The sequence below is a fragment of the Manis pentadactyla genome, chromosome 8, assembly GCF_030020395.1.
Source record: "Manis pentadactyla isolate mManPen7 chromosome 8, mManPen7.hap1, whole genome shotgun sequence".
Lineage (NCBI taxonomy): Eukaryota > Metazoa > Chordata > Mammalia > Pholidota > Manidae > Manis > Manis pentadactyla.
Genome location: NC_080026.1, coordinates 73571249 through 73598420, shown reverse-complemented (window position 1 = coordinate 73598420; position 27172 = coordinate 73571249). Strand labels below are relative to the sequence as shown.

General features: G+C 39.8%; 1 protein-coding gene across 4 annotated transcripts in view; it reads right to left on the bottom strand.

The window, feature by feature from the left end:
* SGMS1 (sphingomyelin synthase 1) overlaps positions 1-27172 on the bottom strand; it is a 310623-nt gene that overhangs the window by 87180 nt on the left and 196271 nt on the right. For 2 of the 4 annotated variants that reach the window (XM_036924032.2, XM_036924034.2), the window contains exon 4: positions 19777-19857. The exons of 1 other annotated variant lie outside the window; for it this stretch is intronic. The gene's annotated coding sequence lies outside the window, so the exon portion shown is untranslated. Of the gene's footprint in view, positions 1-10582; positions 10730-19776; positions 19858-27172 lie in introns of those variants that run through there. One more of the 4 variants, XM_036924035.2, reaches the window with a different exon arrangement.

Here is a 27172-nt window from a genome sequence, read left to right as displayed (position 1 = left end):
ATATAAGAATATTAAAAGGACAGTCTTATATGAATAGACTTTACAAGTACCACCGCTTCTGGAACCCAAATGCTCAAAAGACTTGGGCATATTATCCTGAGAACCAAATAAAAGTATACTTCATAAATTGGCAAGAATTTTAGCAATACAAACCACACAGAAAAGTCCTGTGAAGTTCTGGATATGAACAACTTTGGGTACTTCTGCAGTTGTCTGTTCACTTACACAGTTTAAATGAGAATCACAGGATATGCCAACTAGCAAAGGAGGAATCAGTTTACATTCTAACTGTAACTATAACAATGTATTCTAGTTTGCTTTACTCATGTTTACATGAGTCACTCACAGAATGGAACACTGCATTTCCAGCATGAATAAGCACTCACTCACACTCATTTTTCTTCTCAGACTTCCAAAAAGCAAAGCAAGATACCAGTATCATGATGGGTTTCATAGTCTTATGCTGCCAGTCACACAGAAAAGGGCACTGAGGATGAGAACAAGCCACACTGAGGAAGCGCCTAGTCCTCGTAGCACACACACCACAGTCCAGGGCTGGTCCCTCAATTTTGCCATTCACAAATACGATGATCAGGAAAGAGCTCATGCTAAGCACACTCACAGTGACATTAAAGTAAAGAGGACAAATTAATACCTTGTGAGAAAGATAACCATCACGGAGACTGGATTAGATGCTGGTATCTGCAGATCTTGCACTGCCCAAAAGCATAAATCAGGAGACCAAATTACAATCAGAAGGATGCATAGCAGGCATGGAATAGAAATACATTTTGTGACTTCCTGTGTGGCCTGACACTGCATTATGAGGCTAAGGTAGGCTCAGTGGTCTTCAGTTCAGGGCAAGACCACACCTTAAGTCATGTGTGAAATGGGACAGTTTGATTTCAAAAGCCCACAGATGATAAGATCCATACAGAGACCTGCTCAGCTATACTAGAGGCAGGTACCTACACCTGCAGTGATGCGAGGCTGGCCTCTCAAACTCGGTCCCCTACTCTTGGCTTCCAGTTTCACATCCCTAAATTGCTCTTCAAATAAATTCCCCTTCAGACTAACAAGTCAGTACCTTTAACCAAGTTATAATTCTGCCTTGGAACCATTTAATCTCTTTACTTACTTTGTCTATTTTTGCTGTGATCCATTCATTACAGATGTGTTTTATGGTTTCTTTGGAGTCAGATCTTTATTCCAAGTCAGAGGGGGAAGGGATCTACCTGTTGCCCCTCCTGTATGGAACACACATACCATACTTATGGTAGGAGCCCATAATTCCATAAGTGAAATAAAGGCTTTAGGAATTTCAGAGAAAGGGGAAGGACTTCCTTAAAAAAGAAAAAAAAAAAGGAAACTACACCCATCACCAATATTTAAAGAAGTGTATTAAAGAATTCATTAATGCCAAGCTCAAACTCTTCAAAAAAATATAAGCTAACAGACCTATCACATGAGTGATAAGGCGTATTGTTCCACTTTACTTTGACATTTTAAATTTCTTTGTTTCTTCTAAGTCTAAGTTGTGTTTGGGCCTTTTGATGAGATTCTAGTTCAAAATGCAAAGAAATCTATCTTTAGATCTCTTGACTCAGCACAAGTCTAACACTTGAGATTTTGGTAAAAAATATTACAGGATTTCACCAAGCTGATGCCCAGGAGCCTTACAAATACATAATCACCTTTCAAACACTGAACAAGAATTTCAGCAGCCCATGGAATTTTTAGTCCCATTCACATCTAGAAATCAAAGTGATAGGATGAACCTCAAGTGGAGAAATCATCTGTTAGATCTGAGAGACCATGGTCACTGGCACCATCTAAAATTGTAATTCATCTATTATTTCCTTTAGTTCATTATTAACCTGAATTTCCACTTGGCTTGAACATCAAACATTTGCCCTCTGACCCCACAGAGGTATGCAATTTTGTATAACCAATTTGAGATCCTCCATTAGAATCACTAAGTTTTTGTCAATATTGCTTACCCAGCAACTCAGGAGCAGATTGAGATTTAAAGTCTGGAACATCATCTTTCTATTACCTTACAATCAGGAGAATTAAATAAGCTTGAAGGTTATTAGCTTAATGAAGGCCTCCAAGCATAACAGACCTTCGTCTGTGTTATAAATTTCTTGGCAGTATTTTGATCCCCAAGTCATTCCCATTCCACATGCCACTTAAGTCTGTGGCTGCTGCACTTCACCTTGGGGCTGCCACCACTCTAGTGCTATGAGCCAGCCTTGAATTCTCCCCACTGCTCCAAGAGAAAAGACTTTCAGATGCCCACAGAGAGGCAGGCTGCTGCAGGGAGGGAGTACCAACACATCCACCATTTGAGGGCTCAAGTCATGTGTTTATGTCAGATTTAAACAGTTTAGTTCAAAGGAGGTAGGGATTTTGAGAGAGAAAATTAAAAACAACCTTTCTTTATGAAATCACTAACTTCAATTCTCCAACCAGAATAACAGCCTCTTCCTAAACCAGGAAACTTCACTGCTGGGTCTCTTACTGCTTCCTCCTTGGCAGATGAATGGAGCTACAAAACGTTCTGCCCTTACAAAGTAGACAACAGGTGGACTGTGCACACAGTATACATTGGGGATCTTTCACCCAAGCCCTATCACAGAAAAAAAATTGTGCTCTTACGTCAAATATATTAACTTTCAAATGATCGTATGGCTACATGCTGCTATAGGTTACTCTAGTGGCAGGAAAGCAGTAGGAGTCCTGGATGGTCTCCAGACCCCTAATTCCATGGCTGGTACACGAGTAGAGGTGATAGGAAGAGTGATCACATGAGAGCTTTGCATTATCTTTCAGGGGAAGGCTGAGAAGGGAAAGAATATTAAGACTGCAAAGTTGACATGTTTGTACATCCACTGGCTGGGTGTGTTGCTTACATTGTAAGGCACTGGAAAATATATTAAGAAATCATAATATCAAAAACATGATAAAAAATAGAGCAAATTATACGGCTTAAGAACAAACATTACAACTTTTTATAGTGGATCAATTCACAACACAGAAGTTATATTCTTTCCTAGTTCCAGACTAATACAAAGTAGATGACCTGTTTTCCATGCAACTCATCTCCTCCCTGAATACTTTTCACCTTAGTGCGTACCACAGTCCTTCCCTATGAGGCCAAAGCAACATTTCCAAAGACCAGTGCCTCTCCTAAATTCGGAAGACAAGAAGGCTTTTTGTTTTGTCTTTTGACTATTAAAAATCCAATTTCTTTACTCACTGTATATGTATATACAATGGAATATTACTCAGTTGTTAAAAAAAAAAGAAATCTTGCATTAGATCAGACAGACTAACAGATATATACAGATCATTCCACCCAAATGCAATATGACACACATGTCTCTCAAGTACATGGGGAACATTCTCCAGAATAGATTATATATTAGGCCACAAAAAGAACCTTGATAAATTCAAAAAGACTGAAATTGTACCAAGCATCTTTTCAAATCACAATAGTATGAAACTAGAAATGAATTACATGAGAAAAAACAAAAAAACCCCAAAACACATGAAGGGTAAACAACATGCTTCTAAATAAACAATGGATCAATGCACACAGCAGAACAGAAATCAAGTAATACATGGGCACAAATGAAAACAAAACTACAATAGTTCAAAATATGTGGGATGCCACAAAAGTGGTTCTAAGAGGGAAGTACACAGGAATGCATGCCTACCTAAAGAAACAAGAGCAATCCCAAATAAACAGTCTAAACTCACAACTAAAGAAATGAGAAAAAGAAGAACAAATGAAACCCAAAGTTAGTAGAAGGAGGGACATAATAAAGATCAGAGCAGAAATAAACAAAATAGAGAATAAAACAATGGAAAAAAATTAATGAAACCAACAGCTGGTTCTTTGGGAAAATAAACAAAATAGACAAACCCATAGCCTAACTGATTAAGAAAAGAAGAGAGGACGCAAATAAACAAAGCCAGAAATGAAAAAGGAATAGTTACAACTGATACAACTGAAATATAAGATTAGAGAATTCTACGAAAAATTATATGCCAATAAATTGGACAACTTAGAAGAAATGGACAAATTACTAGAAATGTACATAACCTTTTAAGACTGACCCAGGAAGATCTGAACAGACCAATTACCAATAAAGAAATTGAATTGGTCATCAAAAAATTCCCAATAAACAAAAATCCATAACCAGATGGCTTCACAGATGAATTCTAACAAATATTTAAAGAGCTAATACCTCCATCCTTCTTAAGTGCTTCAAAAAAATAGAAGAGGAGGAAACACTTCCAAACTCATTCTATGAGCCCAGCATCACACTAACACCAAAACCAGACAAAGGCAATTCAAAAAAATAGAAAATTACAGACCAATCCCTGATGAACACAGATGCAAAAATCTTCAACAATATATATGTAAACTGAATTCAAAAGTGCAGCAAAAGGATCATCCATCACAACCAGGTGGGATTTATTCTAGGGATGCAAGGATAGTACAATATTTATAAATCAATCAATGTGATGGAGCACATTAACAAAAAAGATAAAAACCACAAAATCATCTCAAGAGATGCTGAAAAAGCATTTGGCAAAATTCAACATCCATTCATGATTAAAAAAACTCATAGCAAAATGGGTATAAAGGGAATGTACCCAACATAATAAAGAGCATATACAACAAACCCACAGCTAATATCATACTCAGTGGCAAAAAGCTGAAAGCCTTTCTTCTACTTTCAGGAATAAGACAAGGACGTTCACTCTCGCTACTTTTATTCAATATAGTACTGGAAGTCCTACCCTGGCAGTCAGAGAAGATAAAAAGATAAAAGGCATCCAAATTGTAAGGAAGAGGTAAAAGCGTCACTATTTGCAGATGACATGATACTATACATAGAAAACCCTAAAGACTCTCCCTCAAAAACTATTAGAATAACTGGAATCAGCAAAGTGGCAGGATACAAAATAAATACACAGACGTCTGTTGCATTACTATATACTAACAATGAACTAGCAGAAAGAGAAATCAGGAAAACAACTCCAATTACAATTGCATCAAAAAGAATAAAATACCTAGGAATAACCTAACCAAGAAGGTGAAAGATCTATAATCTGAAAACTAAAAGACACTCATGAGAGAAATTAAAGAAGGCACCAAAACTTGGAAATCTATCCCATGTACATGGATAAGACGAGTTAATATTGTCAAAATGACCATCCTGCCCATAGCAATTTACAGATTCAATGCAATCCTTATCAAAATACTGACAGCATTCTTCAATGAACTAGAACAAATAGTTCTACAATTCATATAGAACTACAAAAGACCCCAAATAGCCAAAGCAATCCTGAGAATGAATAAAACTGGGGGAGGGAGGGTAGTATGCTCCCTGACTTAAAGCTATATTACAAAGCTACAGTAATCAAAACAGTATGGTTTTGGCTCAATACCCATAGATCAGTGTAACAGAATAGAGAGCCTGGATATAAACCCACCCATATATGATCAATTAATATATGATAAAGGAGCCATGAATATAAAATGGAATGAAGACAGTCTCTTCAATAACTGGTGCTGGGAAAAATATTTTCACATTGAAAAGAATAAAAACAAATTATGGGCCAGTGTGTATACAGTTTTGGAGACTTTGATTCAGAACCCAGAGGGACAAGGCAACACTGAGTACCTATTCTGTGTCAAGCACTGTGTCAAATGCTTTGCATATATTATTACATATACTCTGTCCAGCAGACTCTGTTGGGTGGACATCTTAGCCCCCTCATCGCATGATGGGATTATATAAGCAAGAGAATGAAACTGGATTACTGTCTGAACTCCATACACAAAATTAAACCCAAAATGGATTAAAGACATAAATGTAAGATATGAAGCCATGAAACTCTTAGAGGCAAATATAGGCCAAAATCTCTCGAACATATGCATGAGCAATTTTTTTCTGGATACATCTCCCTGGGCAAGGGAAACAAAATAAAAAATGAACAAGTGGGACTACATCAAAATAAAAAGCTTCTATACAGCAAAGAATACCATCAATAGAACAAAAAGACAACCTAGAGTATGGGAGAATATATTCCTAAATGATTTATCCAATAAAGGGTTAACATCCAAAATATATAACAAACTGTATCAATCAACACCAAAAAAACACAAATAACCCAATTAAAAAATGGGCAGAGGACCTAAACAGACATTTCTACAAAGAAGAAATACAGATGGCCAACAAGCACATGAAAAGATGCTCCACATTGTTTGTCATCAGGGAAATGCAAATCAAAACCACAATGAGGTATCACTTCACACCAGTTAGAATGGCTACTGTTAAAAAGACAAGAAATAACAAGTGCTGGCGAGGATGTAGAGAAAAGGGAACACTCCTACACTGTTGGTGGGAATGTAAAGTGGAGAAGCCACTGTGGAAAGCAGTACATAGGTTCCTCAAACAATTAAAAATAGAAATAACATAAGACCCAGTAACTACACTTCTAGGAATTTACTTGAAGAAAACAAAATCTCTGATTTGAAAAGATATACACAACACATTATTTACAACAGCCAAGATATGGAAGCAAATCTAAGTGTCCATCAGTATATAAAAAGATCAAGAAGATGCAGTATATATACACAATGGAATATTATTCAGACATAAAAAAAGAAAGAAATCCTGCCATTTGGGACAACATGGATGGACCTAGAGGGTATTAGGCTAAGTGAAATAAGCCAGACAGAGAAAGACAAATACCATAAGATTTCATTTATTTGTGGAGTATAAAAACAAAACAAAACAAAATGAATGAAATAGCAGTACTCAGAGACACTGAGAAGTGACTGGTGGTTACCATGGGGGAGGGGTTAGGATGGGTAGGTAGGGATGGTGAGGGGGATAAAAGGGACCAAAAATTTTCAATCACAATGTAAGTTGGTCACAGGGATGGTAGTACAGCATGGAGAATATAGCCAGTGATTCTGCAACATCTTCCTATGTTGGCAGATGACAACTGCACTAGTTGGGGTGAGGATTTAATGATGTATGTAACTGTTGAACCACTGTGTTGTATATTTACACTATGTCATATGTTACACTAAGGTAATACATCCCCAGCGTCCACTGTTCAGTTCCTAGGTCTTCTCCAAAACCTGCTTACCCCTTTCCAGACACATTTAAACACAAACCCAGAAATGTGCAAATATGGCCTTGAGCTGTAAAACCCACAACAAAAACAAAAGACTAACATCTAATACATAAAATTACTGTCAAGCTCTGTTTTTGAGCACTTCACATGGATTTATCTGATGTGACTGTTCAACAGCCACATGAGGTAGGTCTTATTATCAGCATTTTCTGAAGGCATACACCGAGGCAGAGTGCTACCTTGTCCAAGTCCAGGCTCCCAAGTCCCTGTTCTTAAACACTATCTACATCACTTCAAAGAACTGTGGGATTATCACCTCCTAGGTTCTAAAGACTTTATCTCTACTAATGCATGAGTTAAGTTTTCTCCAGCTGTACCAAGTGCCCCAGACTGTGGTGCGGGCACCTTGCTCAAGTCTGATATAACCCTACAGTTCATCCCTTTCTGGGTATGACAAGACACAAGCCCACTTCTCTACAGCTGTCCAACCTACATTTGTCCATTCTGAGTAAAGAACATATAGAGCTTAAATGTTTTGCTGATGCAGACATGTCCTTTATGGCAATGCTGATATACCTGTCCAGTAACTATCAAAAAAGAAATGAGGTCAGTTAGAAATGAGTGATGCCAGATACTGATCACCACTTTTTCTAAGTGATCCTCATCCACCTTTTCAAAACTGTGATTTACAGTTCTGTTAGACCCCAACATAAAGCTCTGAACATAAAGTTTCCAGAATTTATATCATCGCACCAGTTTTGGAAATCAACACAATTGGCACACTTCCTCTTTGCCATGATTTTCACAAGATTACCCCTAAGTGGCTTTATCATCACACTGGCATGTTCTTTCAACATCCTCAAGAACTTGAGTCACTTAAAGCAGCTCAGATTTAGAGAGATTTGAGGAGGAGGCCAAGGCATCCTTGCTTTGCTTGGGAAGGTGGGTGGGTATTGTGTCAAATAAATGGTGAGAATGATGAGGTGGGGGTGTGAGCAATACCTAGTCCTGGAATAGATGCAGTAGTTCATGGCTTTCATAGCATTGTTCTGTTTTATTACCCCAACAGATGATCCAGCAGATGGACTCTAAGAACTGCCTGTCCTGGTGAGACATACTGAGACTCTCCCACCTCCATCTAAAAGAAAAGCTTTAGCACTCAGAGTGTGCCTTTCATTACCCCCACCATTCTTAAACAGGTTCAACACTCACCTAAGTGCTAACAGAAATTAAAAAACATTTCACATAGCATATAAAATACTGCAGTTGTGCCCCCACACAGAAAGTCAAGCACTGGGAGCCACGGACCCGGTTGCTTGGTTTTGCAGTTGGAACACAAGTGAGTTGCACTTTGTGAAGAGCAGGAAGAATATGCACGTCATGAACTAAGAGCACTTCAGGAAAAAAGTAGGAGAAAGACACCTGAAACCCGCAACTACGAGGCAGCCCCGTGTACAAACAGGCTCATCAAGAACAGCTCTTGCTTGGTTAATATTTGAAAATCACAAGCTTCTAGAATAAATGCATTATTCCTTGAACTTTGATATTTTCACACTGGGGCAATAAGGAGCTCTTAAAATCACTTAAAACCCTGCTTTGAGCCAGAAGAGCTTCCTCTGGATTATTTCACACAGAAAAATCAACATGGTGTGAGAAGCAATTGGAGCCACATGGGAAAAATTACAGACCTTAAACCTAACTTCTAGTGTAACTAAATTAACTAGCTGTGAAATTTGGAGCAGATTATGTAACTTTGCTGAGGCTGTTGCTTCTACTACAAAACAGAGATAATAATACCTCTAACCCCCTTGGCACTGTTGTGAAAAGTACATGAGGTGCTGGTGCCTGATAAGTCCTCAAAATGTTCGGCTGTTACAATTGTTAGGTGAGACTCACCTCAAAATTCAAATTCAATGATCCCTTTAGATTTTAGATGACTTAGAGATTTAATAAAATGTTTTCCCATTCTCACCACCTGAGGGGAGGCTTTTCAAACTACTCCAGTGGACTTAAGGCCATTTCTGTCAACATCACAGGCTGTTTCTCAAAAGGAATAGGATCCCAGGTTGTCACCTCTCACACAGACACTTGATTAGACTCGAAGCAACTGAGTTTAATAATTAGCCAACGGGCTTGGAAATGGTGTCACTAGGAGTTCAAAGTGTAACTAATTAAAAATTCTAGCAAGTTATTTTAATTATTCCATTTAGAAGTGATTTCTTTCTAGAGAAGATTCCTTCTAGACCTAAAAAAGTCAGCTGCAAAGAATTTTATTCTTTGTTACACAGCCTATTACATTAATCTATATCTTCATAAATGAAGTGTAATACCATTCATAACTTTGTAATTCATAGTTGTAACTTCATAATTCAGTTTATAATTTTCCTGTCCTCCTTTATGCCATTGACATCTTCAGCCTGCCTTTCCAGTACAGTCAGTATTTCTAACGGTGAGACGAGTCTGCTGCACTGTATATGTCCTTAGTAAGACAGGGATGGATAATTGCAAGAGTCTGCTTTTCCTGTCCCCTACTTCTCCATCCTCTTGCAAGAAAATAATTTGCTCCATACAAATCTCTATGCACTTGCCAACTGATTTCTTATATAAAAACAGGTTTTTTTAGAAGCTCACCGACGTTCTCTCTGCATAAATTTTAAAATGATAATCAACTCAACAGAGTTAAGAGTGGAATGGGAATAGACTTTAGATCTCCAGTTCTCATTGTGTACACCTTAAGTAACAACCGCACAGAACAACTTGTTGTGGGGGGGGGGGGTTCGGAGGGCAAGAACTATTCATTCTGCTCTGTGTATTTCCACAAATTTTACAAGAGCAATATCTGGCCACAATAAGGAGAAAACACAGCTGTGAAGTAAACAGCTCACTCCAAAAAACAGGCAGCACGTGCTTCCTTCTGGCACCAGCACAGATCTCACATACCAGCTAGCTCCCAAACAGCCAAGGAGTTAGTTGACGGACCGTTTGTGAGGAGGCTGCAGTTTAAGTACTTACCCAAAATTCGGTAACCAAATTGCAAGTACATTCTCGCTCTCTCAGAAACCTCTATTAGGACAGCCTGATCCTTGGCTCTCAAAAGCACCCCATAATTTTAGAGCATTTGATGCAGCCTACCTATATCCCGACCCGCTGTTTCAGCAACTACATTGTGAGCGTTCTCAGGTGTAATAGCTATTGCCTGTTTTACCATCAAAGCGCTATCCAGCAAAAATTCGATTCTCTTTACGTCCCCACAGTGGAGGGAAAGGCAACGACTGCGTTACCGGGTGCTTTCTGCAAAGCAATAAAGGCTTTTCATCCCTGCTTTTCAGCAGGTCCCACCGCCTCCGAGGGCTGGCCAGCCTCCCTCAGGGGGCATTTTAATGACCCGCAGCATCCCAGAAGGAGCTATACTTACGGCCTCTCCTCCCTGGAGGCAAAGTCTGGGGGAAGTTCCTGGGCGCCAAGTTCGTGCGCGGCTCGGGCGCGCGCTGCCCGCCTCGGTGCGGGCGGCGAGGAGCAGGCGGTCAGCGGCGCGCCGACCCCGTGCCGCGCTGGTGGTGACGCCCGCGCCTCCGCGGCCTGCCGGGCCGGCATGCAAGAACGGAGGGCCAGGACTGCCCCCTGGCCCGCCTAGGCTGGCGGATCCACTCCGGGGTGCAACTGTGCGCTGGCACGCCGACTCCGACCTCCGAGGCGCCAGCCGGGAGGCCGCGGGTGTGGCCGGGCAGCAGAGGTTTTTTGGAATGCAGGGTGTGGCCTTCTAACACAGCAGAAAAGAAATGAGTCAGCCCGTGCAATTCTAACCAATAAGCGTGTTCACTGTCGGTGAAGGCGGAACTTTCCTTTCTTGATTTATATCAGCCTTAGGAACCTCTTATAGGCCCCCTTTTTTAAAACTTCAGCCTTTAACAACTTCAAGAAAAGGGTAGATGGCCTTTTAAAACCTCTTTCAAAACAAGTATTAATCTTGTTATGATAGATGTTTGATCAGTACACGTATGTTTCATTTCTATTAGTAAAAGTTCTTGATGGATGTGATGAGCACGGATCTGGTGGCAAAGGAGATTTGCATCTTACCTCTGACACTAGATCTCGGGCAGGTTAATTATCTGCGATGAGGGGGCTAAGATGCCCAGTCAATAGAGTCTGCTGGACAGAGTATATGTAATATTATATGCAAAGCATTTGGCAAGTGCTTCACACAGAATAGGCACTCAGTGCTGCCTCCTCCTTCTGGGTTCTGAATCAAAATCTCCAAAAACGCATACAAACTGGCCCATAATTTGTTTTTATTCTTGTCAATGTGAAAATATCCGAAGAATTTTAGAGCTTAACTAGTTTTTGATATCGCATGGTCTGAGTCCTTTACTTGAGTAGTGAAAAAACTTTCAAAGCTTTTGGTTCAGGACTTTTAGATTTGGTGTTCTTAAAGCAATAGAAATTAATTAGGAGCAAAAAAAAAAAAAGCCTTAGAACTGGAATGATTTCATTTACACCACAATTAAACCAACTTTTTAAGAAAGTTAAGAGGAATTTTTGAAATAACTCATTCTATCTGGGTCACTATGCCCTAAACATTATTGTGGAATAAAAATAGTCAAAGGAAACTAAGTAGTTGGGAACTGGCAAATTAAGAGACTAGAGAACTGCTAGGTCCTGAGGACCCATTAAGAAATGAGTTGATTTTAGTAGGGGAAGAAAGTTTTTGCAGAGGAAGAATTTTTATTTTTTTTAGCTACAAATTAAACTTTCTTGACTTTGGAGAAGATCTCCTGAGTTTAACTTCCTCATATTTGTTTAGAACCAGTCATTCTATCAAGCATAATTTCTTCAAAATAGTCATTAGTGAAAGATAAGATCTTAAGTGAGACCAAGGGCCCTTTCAAAATGCTATTCTTTTCTCTAAACCAGCATGAAAGAGAAGGAACACTGATCCCAGCTCTGACAATAAGTGACCGTGTGTGCTGCCCTCGGTAAGCTGCTTCATCTCACTCTGCTGCTCTCTAAGAGTTTTTCCACTCAGAAGATCGAATTATGGTCTAAAGGGCAGGCCCAAGATAAGCCCATAACCTAACATTTAGCCTTAGCAACAGGCATTCATTGGGCCTATATCTTAAAGAGATGAAGCTGAAAAATGTCTCTTGACTCTCATATTTCTCTTAAGGTAATCTTATTGTCCCAGACACTGTAAGTTAAATTCTGGAACCACCTGAGCTCCCTCACTCTGTCTTAACAATGCCCTGTAACAGGTATGATGGCCTCCCAGTGTCGTTCACATCTGTGCTGTTCTTCCCATTCCTGGTTCAGGCAGGCATTTATGCCCCCATGCCAGGGTCACTGGGGTTGAATGTCCCCTAACTGCTGTTTCTAGCTGCTAGGTCCCTCCCTTTATGTTCCAACACATCATTACCACATGATACATGTCACAGGCCAGTGTGATGTCATGTCATAAACCTTCCCTCTATTAAACTATAGTTTTACAGTAAAGATCAAAAGGAAAACACTCCTCCTTTAGAGGCAATATTGCTCAAACGGTCACCCAAATTCATGTTTTCAAGCACATTGATTTTCTGTTTACGGAACTATTACAATCAGTTAACTGTCACTAAGCATCCATTTGTTTATGTGGCTTAAGATTGAAAGTTGTATGACATTTGCATTAAAGCAAGCATACACATACATACATAGAGTCATTAGTATCCTTTGATTAGTGCTAATATTCTGCTTTTATGAGAATAACCACTATCACTGTTTCCAAAAAGCCATGTCATACATCAGCTGTCCTAGTGTGCAATTATATTTATTACAATTGCCTATGACAGACATACTGACTTCTTAAATATTCTAAGTATAAACAAAACAACCAAATGAATTAGTGTTCTTTAACTTGCAGGTAACAGAGACAGCACTTGAAGAAGCACAGATAAAAGCAAGGTGGGATGTACCGATTCTAAATAACCCAGCAACAGAAAAGCCACAGGGGTCACTGGGCTTTAGGATCAACTCAAAATGAATTCCACCAGGACAAGATGGCATCTTGGCTTCTACAGGTTGGCGTTGCTCTCTCTTCCAGATATCTGCTTTCTTCCACTTAACTCTGGCCTCTGCCACTGAGAGGGACTCCTCCATAGTTGTGATTTTAAAAATTCTCAAGATTAACTCACGCTGGTCCTGCTTGGGGCCATGCACAACAGTCAAGTGGCCAAGGTCCCGTGTTTGCCATCTACATTTAAAACTATCCAGTTGGACTCGCAGGAAGGGCAGGAAGTTCTCCAGAAGTAAGTTTATGTTCCAGAAGTGAGGGCTCACTTCTCTGCCCCCAAACCATCACTACCTGTCAAGATATTCCACTGCATGTCTAATGCAGAAGCTTATCTAAGCAGTCCTTAACTTGGTAATAATTACATTGTAAAAGTTTACTTCTAGAGTCTAAAGTTAATAAACTCTTATATGGCACCTAAAATGTATTTCACTAGAGAAAAACTGTAGAGATTGGCTTCTCTGGTCAGCCTTTAAAAACCTATTTAACTCATTATTTATTTGAAGTATAATGTTAATAGTATTTCAAATACTATTCTCAAACAGCATTTATAACATTTTTCCTATAGGAAAATGTATTTGAAATTCTAGAGCCAGAAAGGCATGAACAATTTAATTCATCTACGGAGTATCTAGTAATGACAGTGGCTTCCATTGTCCACACATTATTTATATTTAATCTGTATACAACCCAGCAAGGCAGGTATTAACAACTACATTGAAACCATGAGGAAATAAGGAGTTAAGAAGGTTTGACTGTGTTTTACATTTTAAGAAAACATTTTTGGTTATGCAGTATCTAATACATATAAGATAATATATTTTTCTGGGAAAACAATATTAAAATTAGCAATCATGAACCCACCACCCAACCTAAAAGGCAGACCATTACTGATAGACCATGGGAGCTCCCTGGGTCTACCTGCTGTCTGACTGCGGCTGACAACTCTCTGCGCATGTTGGACAAAAAAATTTGAAAGCCCTTGGTCCAAGATGGGACTTCAGTAATAAATTAACCCTGCACTTTCGGAAATCAAAGTGGCAAGGTAAGAAAGGAGGTCAGAAGTAAGGAGATAGAAAATAGCTGAATTCAATCATAAAGGAGAGTAACAGCTAAGTTGTACATGGTGTTAACCCAGGAATTACCAGTCAGACTTCTAGGAGCTTTTAGTTTCACTCCAGGGTCCTTAGCCAGGACTAGTCACTAGGAACTCAAAATCAGGCTAGATCTCCTTAATACCTGTCAGATTATTAGACATGTGATCTGAAATGTGACAGGTAAGCTCCTAACTATTCCAAATTAAGGTAAGGTACTACTAATTCAAGGCAAACTGATTCTTGCCACCTCGCATGCCACAAAGAGCCAAGGAAAGGAGGCCCCAGCTGACAACGAGCTCCATGGCATACATGGTGAAAAAAAACAAACCAGCAACTTGAGGGGGAAAAAAACCCAAGTAAACAGTAAGTCACTTACCAAGAGTTAAATCTGTTAAGCAAAAGGAACAGAATTTAAGGTACATCATTTGTGAGGTTCAAAGTTTACAATTATGTGTCAAAACAAAGGACACACACATTAACTTAGTGAACAGATCACTACAAATTGTTTCATTAAAAACAAACTAAAAATATGGCAGTTTAATGTGATATTAAATGATACAGTAAATACATGCTAAGGATGGCAGGGAAAAGAGAAGATAAGCTTAACTAATGGAAAATGACACTTAAAGAACATCTTAAGGATGGCGTATGCCAGTGCGAGGACACCTACACGAACACAGCTCACTGAGTATCCAAGTGATACTCTCCTTCAGCACCCAACTATTTTATAGCTACAGGGATACTTAGCATCTGATTACATAGTGCCCTAAGATTCATAAAGACTGGCTCCAGGGCTTGGATTATTGTAAACTTCCAGATGTGTAGATCTTGACACAGGACATGTTCTACAAATGTTTGCAGAAATAGAAAAAAAAATGAGAATCAACTTAGTCAACCCTAAATACCTTATTTAAATGCCTTTTTTGAAGTGATACCATCTGATGAAGGTTTACCCTTGCAATGCAGGAGAATGATGACAATACAACATTTAGAATGTATCAGTTCAGGCTAAATTACACTGCAACACAAATCGCACCAACATTTTGGAGGCCAACAACAAGGCAAGGTTTACTTCTGGCTCCTGTTTGGTTCCCTGTAGGTGAGCTGTGGCTGGCGTTCATGTCTTCACTCTGGGACCAAGGCAGAAGGAGCAGCCCTCAGGGCAGAGAGAAGAGAGATGGCAGAGCCAGCTGTAGCTACAAAAGCTTCTGCACGCAAATGGCATGTGTCATTGTTACTCACATTTCTTTAGCCAGAATAAGTCCTTTGGCTCAGCCAGCCACAGAGGGTGGGAAAGCATAATCCTTCCCTACTGTTGTTCCCATAGGAAGCAACAACAAATGTTTTGATAATAATATAATCTACCAGAAAGGAATGGGAAGTGGCTAACAAAGCACTTTCTTCCCTTCCGTAATGATAAAAGAAGGCATAGAAACCTCCATTTCTATGGTACTTTATGGTGTTCTTAATCAGTCCTCAGATACTATCTTCCTGCATCCTCACGACCATTCCAGTGACATCCAGGACCTGCCCAACGCCCTTGCACTGCCTGAAGGAGAACTCCAAGTCTCTCCCTGAAGTCGGCCTTGAAGGCCTCTTTTTCACCTGCAAAAATGGATCCTAGACTCTTCCTAAGAAGGTTTTTGAGAGATTAATTAAAACTATGTATTCAAAACACACAGCATAAAAAAACACTCAGTAAATATAAGGTAGTATTGTCTTAAATTCTGATACTTGTCCCCTGATCCAGATCTTTCCAAAATTATCTCTAAATTTTAATCCTAGTATGTTAAAATTATAAGTCTAGAAAATACATTTATCAATGATGTTCCCTCCACTTTTGAAAACCATAAACTCCTGTACTCTTACAGGTCTTTCTATATACACATTTTTCCTGACTTCTAGTACTTGTTCACTCCCTGACTGGTTGGTTTCTTAAAGAGTCTCATGAAGCTTTGGGAAGCAGAACTGTTATTAAATTTTTATTTTTTCCCAAAATAAAGGCAATTCGAGAAAATTGAAGCTACTCAGAATCTTCATTTCAAGTGTGCTATAGATTCCAATATGGCTCTCAACCAAATGAAGACCTTCGTGTTGGAGACTCGCTATCTTCTGTCTCCAAACCTAATGAGTACTATCCCCCTTCTCTCTTTACATTCTATTAAACTGTAAGTCTAACCTTCCCCCAGAATAAGATATTCTTTTCTCACCTTCTCCTCTTTGCTCAAACTATTTCTTCTACTCAAAGAGTGTTCCCTAAAGCACTGCCCCAACTCTGTTCAAAGGTCCTGCCCAAATAATTGGGTAAGTATACCACATGCATGCAGGGAGATGTCATCATGATGTGATTTACAAAATGAAAAGCTGAGAACAATCGAACTTCCCACTTACAGGGAAATGGCTGAATACATTACAGACCACATATACACAGAATGCTGTTTAACAGTAACAAAATGATGTAAATGTATATTCATTGATGTGACATGTTCTCAATATACTGTCAACTGAATCAGGTTTCAAAACAATATTTATAATGAGCCATTTCAGAGAGAAAAAGAAGTGTGTATCCAATCTAGGCCCAGAAGAATTTAGCATAATACCAAAAAAAACGTTAACAATGGTATCTCTGGGTAGTGATAATATTGATGAGTTTCCTGTTCTTAATAATTTTCACATTTTACAAATTCTTTCCAATTAGAATTATTAACTTTTATAATTAAAAAAAAAAGGTATTTTAACTAAAAGGTTTTAATCATTAAATACCCAATTCAGATGTCATCTGTTCCTGAAATCCTCCCTTATCTAGCTTGCTCTTGCCACATAGGTAGTTTCTCTCTCCATCTGTTTCCTGAGTATTTAATATATCTCATATATATATATCACATTTATTTTGAAATGATACCTTTCAATATTCAGGCTTAATTATCAACTCCCAAAGTAAAATAAACCTATCTTATTTGTCCTGGAATTCACCCTCATAACCCATGACTCCCAGGTAGCCAGTAAACTACTGAGTGTGTTGACTTTAACATAATGCAAGCCTATAAAAATTTACACATTTGAAGACTACACACCTAGCAGCTATCTAATAAAAAATTCACCTATATTGGGAATGTTCAGAAGTAGCATGAGATCCATTCTGGGGACAGAAATTATAAATTAGAATATCTTATCTGTGGTGAAATGTCTCTGTTAATTATTACTCCCATGTTTGCTTTCCAAGTTACCAAAGACACCCTTGTTGCAACTTGATGAACATGGGTCAACATTTCTTAATCCAGAGGCAGGTCTCAGATTTCCATCATGAGCTTCCTCTTGAAACGGACAAGAATTACTTTTGCAATAATCAAAGTCCATCCCTGACTCAGTAAGAACCACAAATACCTGGTGTTTTAGGAGGAAATAAGGAGAATAAATGTTTTAAGATTATGTAAGTCTGATTCAGGAATTGACACGAATGTTTTGAAATGTCTGAGGCATTTTCTTCAGGTTCAATAAAGAATGTGTTTTGAGAACCAGGTGGGTGAGATTTAAAATAAAAACAACCACAATTTTAGCTGTTACTTAGCAATTTCAGGCTTCAATTGTTCCCTTTTAAACAGCAAGTTAGAAAACTGAAGAAACTGCTTCTAGAAGAAACACTGAGATATCTGATGTAGTTTCCTTTCTTCCCTCCATTTTACCCTTGAAGATTTTTTTCAAGCCAGTATGAATTTTCAACTGTCTGGATTTTGTTTTGTTCTGTTTCTCTTTTACTGGAGACAATTCACTTTCATTAAAACTTAATTTCTGAACCAAAAGCAACACTACATGCCATAGTCAGGGGGAACGCCCTGGCTGCTTGTCCCTGCAATGTCACGACCTGGAGAAAGGCAGACTCAAGGGGGAACAAGGAAGGCAGAGAACTGCAAAACAGAGTGAACAGTCTGACTTCTCTCCAAGCATTGTCACTCAACAGCCAGAAGCAAGGGTTGCCAGCAACCGTTACAAAGCTGAGTTAACAGCCTGAGAATTCTAGTCACACTCATAAGAAAATAGGTTTAAACTCTAAATTGTTCTCAGCACTTATCTTCAATTTCAGAAACTATATGAGCATGACAGCTTAAGTTACCAAGCACATATTCCAAACCAAACCTTGTTTTTATCAAACAAATCAAACTCTTACCTAGGACTGAGAGAGATAATTGAACTGTGGCTCAGAAGTGTCTTCACAACAGGAAACCTACAATCGGTGGTGCGCTAGAGCCAACTCATACCGTCCGCTAGAGCCAACTTTCATAGTCTCAGGATTTTTGACAAGCCAGTTGTAAACAGCTATCATTAAAAGGTAAATTATATATACACAATTAAAATAAAATATACTAAAAAACAAAGACAATAAATACTCAAAGCTTATCACTTTGTCTTTTACTATTATCTATGCTCTTGATGTTATTTACATCTACTGTATCTGGTTGGCAGAAAACTGTGTAATGATGTGCCTCTGCTTGTGGGGACTTTTCTTGGTAGTTTGAAATCAGCCATGGTGGGAGTATTTACATGATGGGAATTGGCAAACAGTAGAACGACATCCTCCTGACAGGACCAGCTCTTAACATTAACCTGCATGTCACTACATACAATGTTAACCTACCACTGCCTGACAGTAACTAAGAAAATTGAGCTGGCTAATCTTGTGAGTCAAAATAAAGGCTTGCAAACTGTAAATCAAGAGACAAATAAAAGAAGGAAAGTAACTACTTTTATTGTGGCCCTATAATGTACCAGTCATAGCACAAAGTACTATCCGTGAAGTCTTTGATTTCATGAGAGGTATTATCAAATCCAAAACACAGATGAGTCAACTGAGGTTGAGAGGTTGAGTAGCTATGGAGAAGCACAAAGGCAACAGTCAAGTCTACAAATGTCTGACTCAAATACATATGATCTTTTCACTAAGGTGCCCCATGTCCTAACATTATCACTATCAAAATGAAACCAAACCAACAACACATAACTATAAGATAATAGCAAACATTAATGGCTTCTGTAAAAAAATTATATACATAAAGAGAGAGATGGAGGAGATGTAGGCAAAAAGCTCAATTCTATTCATATTTACCAAGTTTATTCATATTTACTTCCAAAATGTACCTATACTATACATGGGGCCCATGGAATCAATGCGGTGAAGAATATCTGTAAATGGAGAAGGTCTATTACAAGTTTAATATAAAAGGAATCCTCTTTTAATTCTTTAAATATTTACACTCTATCTACCAAACTGACAAATGACATATCTTATCAAAAAAGAATAATTTCTCACATGTTACCCTCAAGTTTCCAAAGTGTTTGGATATTTAGTTTTTAAACATTTTCTCTTTTAGACTTTGAAGCAAGTTTTTTTGTGTGGAATTCTTTTACCATGGCTTCTCACAGAAAATTCATCCAGTAGCTGAAAGAATCCCAAAGGGCTAACAAAAGTTTACTTACTGATGATTTAAAAAAATTCTTGTCATCTTGGCTTCCTATAAGCTACCAGCTTCCCCGGTTGTTCCAGTACACTTCCATCCCCTGTCGAGAGAAGAGAGAATCCGATTGGCTACATGTCTCATAAAGACCACTTCGTGGTTTCTACATTAGTCTTTTCCTTTCTTTATACCTAAGAAGATGGAGAAAAATACAGTTGTCTCTTTCTTTCTCTCCAAAATCAAAAAGGAAGGCAAGAATAACAACATAGGAAATCACCCCAAGAAAAAATATAGGAAGTGCAGTATTTCTTCTGTTGGGGTTTGGTAGGAGAACCCTTAAAACAGCCTCCCCACCTTGTTTGCTGGAAGAGAATTTTTAGCCTGTTTCCTGGAAAAGAGCAATATTAGAGTAACCCAATTTCTCTCTCTCTTCTCCAAGGCCCTTTTTACTTGTTCCCCAAAGTGACAAATTTGCCTGGGAGGACTAGGGAAGCCTGGTGCTGAGACATCACACTGACCTAAAGCAGCAAGGGCTTCCCTCCAGCTCGAACCCTTGGAACCAGCTAGTTCTCACACAGTAAGCAGGCCAGTGGCTAGCTCCTCCTGAGAGGCCCGGCCAGCTCACTCTGTTCCAGTTTCTCCCCAGCTGTTACTGCATGAGTAGGTCAGGGTTGCTAGGTTCTAATGTATGTTTTCGTTTCAGAGAAGGAGGTAACTGACATTTCTGAGCTCTCCAATCCTGTTTTATCAGAAATTAAGCTACTATCCATGCTGATTCCCATTTGAATTCTTGCTCTATTTCTTTCTAATTGTCTAAAATAGACAGAATTAGAAAGATGAATGAGTAGGCAGCCCAACCACCACCTACCAAGGGACCACACAGATAAAACTGTGGCTTAAAGTCCTATCACTTACTGGCCATTTGACCTTGGGAAAATCCATTCATCTTTTCACAGCCTCAATTTCCTCATTTCTCAAAGAGGATCACATGCCTCTACTATACTGTGTGGTTATGAGGATTAAATAAGATGAAAGATAAAACCTGCAAAAGTCAAGCATGCTTCGATCCATCAAGGGCACTACAGGGCCAGGGCCACCCAATGCTCAGTGATCAGACCTGCTACCTTGTCCATATGGCCGATTCAGATATTGGAGATTCACACAATTAAGAGGACAATGGAATATGCCCAGTCAAGTGCCTTCCTTTTTCCAAAAGGACGTCATTCAGAACGATGCATTACTTAAGCTTTTTAATTTTGCACCACTGTGGAGTCCACACCACAGGGACTGGGAGTTCCTCTCTCTTTCCCTCCACAGAAGAGCCCCAAATGAAAACACCCCACTTTTACCAGGTAGAACGCAACTACTTGCTCATTTTATGTCAAGAATATATGGCTCCAAGTAGACAACACTACAAAATGGGAACCTAACTTTCCTCACCTGAGGCCTCCACGTTACGTCATTCAGAGAGAAGAGACTAATATGAATTGTAAAATGGCTCTGCACTCTGATTCATCATGAGAGACAGCATCACACCAGTTACAGAACAGATGGAAACCGCAAGTTATCTAAATGGTCAGGGTGTGTTCGTATGTGTGTGTGTGCATGGAGCATAAAGAAGGGAGAGAGTGGAACAAACACTGCATAAATCCAGAGAGCTTCCTAGTAACAAGGAAAGAACTTGCCAATGCCAATAAAAAGAGCAGGGAAGGACTGAAGAGTCAAAAACCAGGAGACTGCAAGCAGCACTGAGAGGAGCAGGCTCGCTGGCTAGCTACAGCTTTACATGCCTGGTTACTTGGCATTGAAGCCTTTTACAAGCATGGAAAATGCAGAAGGATTTGATACAGGTTTGAAATGAATTGGCTTGAACTCCATCTCTGGTATTTAATAGCAGTGTGCTCTTTGCCAGGAAATTTAATCCTTCCAAACCTTAGTTTCCAGGTGTGTAAAATAAGGATAATAATACATAACTTGGCGAGTAGTTAGGCAGATTAGAGATAATGCACATACAGTGCCCATCACAGACTATGACCCCCAAATATAACTGCAGTCATGTGTTTACTAGTGTACATATGGCAGGCTATTAAATTCATGGTCACAGTTGCAATTATGGTACACAGTCCATTAAATTCAGACTCTTTCCTTATGTGAACATTTTGAAGAGAGGTTCAAATCACACTTTTGATAAAAACAAAAAACTTCTCTACGTTGTTTTGAACAGAGTGTTAACATTCCCCATCTTAGTTGATAGCCTTTGCTAACATGCAAACAGAGAGCTCTGGCTATGTATTTGTTAGCATTCTTCATATTAGCACTGCATTTCTTATTTGGATGATAAATTCTTGAATGAGGGAATGAGTCATCTCCATCAGTGCTAATTCTTCTGGTGTGCGCAGTAATGCCAAGTACTCAGCGGGCATCTGTGGGAAATAAAGGCCACACTGCAAGTTGCAGGCAGCCTACTGCCAAGGCTAGTTTTGCTTCATTGCCTCATCAACAACACTATGGATTCATCAGCTATGTTTCCAGGAAAAAAAAAAGACCCATAAGGTGAGGTAGTAACAACATTTAAGCAGAACTTTCTATCTAAAAAAAGTGCTCCTTCACCAAGCTTTCTAAGTCATTCTCTTTGGGACTCCCTCCAATGATGCTGACTGCTTAGACTAAGCCAAGTGCTCTTCTTCTACCTTCAAAACAAGTGTACAAGGCACGCAGGAAAATCTGTCTTGTCACAGTTTGGTTACTCCTGATTTGAACAAAATCCATTTCATTTGCTATAAAGGATACTATTTTAATAGGTTCAAGGAATCAAATTCATCCTCAAAGTTGGCTATTTGCCACCACAATGGTTATTCAAAAAAATTACAGGTGACTTCAAACAGTGACTAACGAAATACCCATCTGGCAGGAGACATCATGCTAAGTCCTGTGGGTTATATTTACAAGTTAGTCAAGATGAAGTTCATTTGAAAGAATGCAGTGCAATGGTTAATAGCACCAGAATATGAGCAATTAAGCTGATGCACACACACAAAATCTGGATGTGTAAGTCCTGGTTACAATTGTTAAAAGCCAAGTACTTCTTAATCATGCTTCATATACAATGTTAAGATTCCAAAAATCTGGCTGAAAAGAGTAAACTCCTTTCTGAACATACACTCCATTCTCTAGGGCAAAACCAAGCCTGCTGCCCCTTATGGTGGAAGGAGACTGCAGGCATCAAAACCAAAAGCATTTGAGAACTAAGATGCTAGAGGATCAGACTCTCACTAAGGTTGCCGAAGTGGAGAAAAGCTCTTGGGCCTATAAGACACGATTGCTTTGGATTCTTAGCTTCTTTTCTCCCAAAGAGTTAGTTCACTAATAGGTTTGGGCTTCCTTTATGGGAGTCAGTATGTTATGGTCAAAGTATAGGCTCTGCAGTCACACAGAAATGCACTCTCCAAACTGCCCTGAAGACTGTGAGCACAGTGTTTAATTTCTCCAAGTCTCAGTTCCTTCATCTGTGGAATGGTGGTAACAGCAGTCCTGCAACTTAATGTTATGTGGGTTAACCTGCCTGCAAACAGTTTAGTAAAGCTCATAGCCAACAATAAGTGTTCACTAAATGCAGGCATTACTGGAAGAAGTATACTGTCCTCATGCTTAGGATGCAAAGCAAGTACCAGGATGAGATCAATAGAAAAGGGGAATCCTTGTAACTCAAATATGTCCCAGCCCACTTCACCAGGAGACCAGAAAAAGGCTTGGGGTACAGTTACACTCAGTAATGAGGTGCAACTTGCTCCTCTCGCCGTGCATACATTATGGGAGCAAAGTGAGAGCAGCCATGACACTAAGACATGTGTCGACCGGTGGAAAGACTGGACATGTCAACACCTGCCACCCAGAAAGAAAACCGAATCACTTGCTCGAGATAGGCCAGCTAATGAATGGCAGAGCTGGGGTTCAGCCCAGGCAGTCTGGCTTCAGTCCTTGTTCTTGACAGGGCATCGCCTCCTCAGCAAGGAGGAGGAGCAGCAACCGAAGACTAAGACACAAGGAGCAGGCCAGAGGAAGGCAAGAAACACCTTAAGGATTACTGAAAAGAAAAGGGAAATGGTACAAAAGATCAGTTAACGGGGCCAAAGAGTGAAAGGACCCAAATCACTAACGATTCTAACTTGGAATCTGAAAGCACAGTCCCAGCAAGAGATCCTAAAAGGACGGCACCGTGAAAGTGAACTCATTTTGGAATTCAGTGCTCACCAGAAGACAAGAGTGGTCAGAAGGCACAAAAGCTGAGAAGGCCCCATGCGGGTCCCTTATATAGGCCACAGACCTGCTAGGGGATTTGCCACATGCTCTGAATACCAGCCATCAGGGGACGGCTCCAAGAGCACAAGAGCTGCCTGCCAACGCAGTTTCCTAACACGTTTTCCTTGCATTTCTACAGAAGAGAAGAGGAGGAAAAGCCATCCACGATTACTGAATTCTCTGCAGGACAGAAGGAAGGAAGAAGACAGAAGGAATGAAAAACATGCTTCTAGTGAAGTAGGAGACTGCTCAGAGAGGAGAACAGGGATAAAGAGGAGCCATATTCCTAGCCAGCCTCAAATGTGACAGATTCTGAAGTGGTCCAACATGATCCCTGTCTCCCATTATCTCCTCCTTGTAAGTGGGGATAATTCCCTCCCCTGAGTGGGGGTGGGACCTGTAATTTGCTTGTAACTAATAAGGCAAAAATGAGGGAATGCATTCCTTCTGCTACAAGATTCTCCCCTTTGCTGGCTCTGAAGAAGCTAGCTGCCACATGGTGAGCTGCTTAGAGAGAGAGTCAAATGAGGGCAGCCTCCAGCTGACAGTTAGTAAGAAACAGGCCTTCAGTCCCAGAGCCCACAAGAAACTGCCAACACGACATGAGCTTCGTAGCAAACCCTTCCCTTGTGGAGCCTCAGATAAGGCAGAAGCCCTGGCTGACACCTTGGTTACAACCTTAAAATTCAGTGCTTGACAAAATTGTGACCAGACTCCTGGCCCACAGGAACTGCGAGGTAGTTTGCACCATGATTAAGCTGCTAAGTTTGTAGTTATATTGTCACGTAACTATAGATAACTAATACAGAAGGGAAGGGAAGTACAGGTTCCTGATGAGACTGCATGTCCTGAGAAACTAGGGACAGGAAGAGGAAAGTTCAGGGCTCAAGGCCCGGGAGATGATCCTGCCCTTACACTGCATGCATTCTCCTATTCAACTATCTCTGACTCACACCCTTGACTTCCTCTCACCCTAATCTTGCCATTTGGAGGACATAATGGAACCTGTTTACCAAGGAAATAATCTTATAAATGGTGGACAGGTTCCCTGGCTGGCCTGCAAGAGGCTATTTTAACACACACAACACTGATAAACTTAAAACAGCAAGAGGATTTTGACAATTACATGAGCTATATTATGATCCTAACCATCATAAAATAACTTTTAAAAAGTATTTTAAATGTGATACAATGAACTTGAATAATTTATAAAACCCATGTTTGGAGAGACAAGTTGCAGACTTTCTATATTAGTAATCTTGAGAACAGAATAAAAATTAAAACATCCAAAGGGCCTCTAAATTTTGCTAATATTGGCTCTTTAAAAACCACACATATCTATTCTGAGCAAGAATATACAGAAACCTTTTACCTCCTCAATTGGCCATCTCACTACAAGCAGAAACTGATGGGGAAATCTTACAAACACATCCTTGGAAAGCTGGAAAATCTTCTTTAATCTTGTAGTCCTGGCCTCTCAGCTGACAGATGATGACACATAGACCCAGACTATAAGTGACCTGTTCAGGGTCACTAAGCAGCACAAACAGCACAAACCTCCTGCTTCCCAGGCTTCTTTACACTCCAGTCCACCAAACTTTAGCTTCAACACCAGAAATAGGGAAATTAGTGGTATCACTATTCTCCAAGGAAAAAAATTGGAACTTACTTTCCATGACGCTATAAAGCTCCTATGTTAAAAAGTCTGTGGTAAGAGGAAAAACATTCATATTAAATGTTCAATCCATTTTCAAAAGCAATGCACAAAATTTTCTAAATAAAGTGAGATGGCCCTAAAATAGGCTGTAGTTTCTCATGAATGATCTGCTTTTTTTTTTTAATGAATGTTAAATAGGGAAGAAAATAAAGGGGTCTTAAATGAACATTTGTGCAAGCTTATCTATTCCATTGCTTTTTATACCCCTATTACTAAATTCATTGATTCATTCCACAGATACTTTGAGGGCACCTACTATGCCTAAGCATTATAGTAGCTGCTGTGTATATGGAGCCTGTCTGGACATAAACAAATGAGGCTTACTCTTTATTCAGCAGAAGTAACCACATCTAAACAAGCAAACACTGCAGAGAGAGATATCCAGTATGTGTTTTGGAAGGCATTAAGAATGCAGACCAGAGCTCTTTTTTCTTCTAGAAACTTCCATATTTAAAGTAACTAGTGATCTGTTTTTCTGTGTAATGATACAGCCCGCAAGAAGGCAGTGGGAGTTATCAAAACAAGGGCGTTAAACACCCCCAGGTCACACCCCTCCAGAATTCCTGTTATGGAACTCTCTCAGCAGCCTTAAAGCAATTAAAAATAAATAAATAAAGTGGTCTTTCACTCAACCATTGTCCTTCCTGATCTTTTCCTCAATACCATGAAAAAATATATGTTTAAAAAAAAACAAAAAGAAATGAAGGCTTATTTTCTCCCATGTAGCTGCCTGTTTTCCCTCCTCAGTGTGGCTTGACCTTACAGACACCACCACCATCACGAGGATGTTACTTAGCCTATCCATGTTTTAAAGGCCACGGAATGCTTTTATTACTAATATTAACAGTACCAAAAATAGAAATAGGCGAACTTTTTACCACATGCCAGGCCCTCTTCCAAATGCTTCACATGTACTAATTGATTAATCTTGACAACAGCCCTGTGACGCATGTTACTATCATCCTAGCTTTACAGAAGAGGAAACTGAGGTAGAGTTACCGAGAAAACAGGCGGTTATTCATGCAGGACCTCCACTGAACAAAGCGTTCCTTAGCGGGGAAACCTCCACTCCCCCGGTCACATGTTTCCCTTCCGAGGATTCTATTGGCCGACCTCCAGTCTGGTCCCCGACCTTCTCCCTGGGAGAGGAGGCGTCTATTGCCTGCTTGGTGAGTTCGGGAAAAGGGCCTGGACGGTGCGGTACAGACTCCCTTTCCAGAGCCGGCCCGCCCACTGAGGGGGCCCTCAGCCCAGGTTGCTCTCTCCCACACCGAGGGGGCTGCTCTACTCATGTCCGAAACATCAGAAACCCCCCATGGCCGGTCAGCTGTATTGCCGGTAAACCTCTGTATGTCTAATGCCCAACAGTCTCTCCACTGGTCCCAAAACTGGGTGAGAAGGA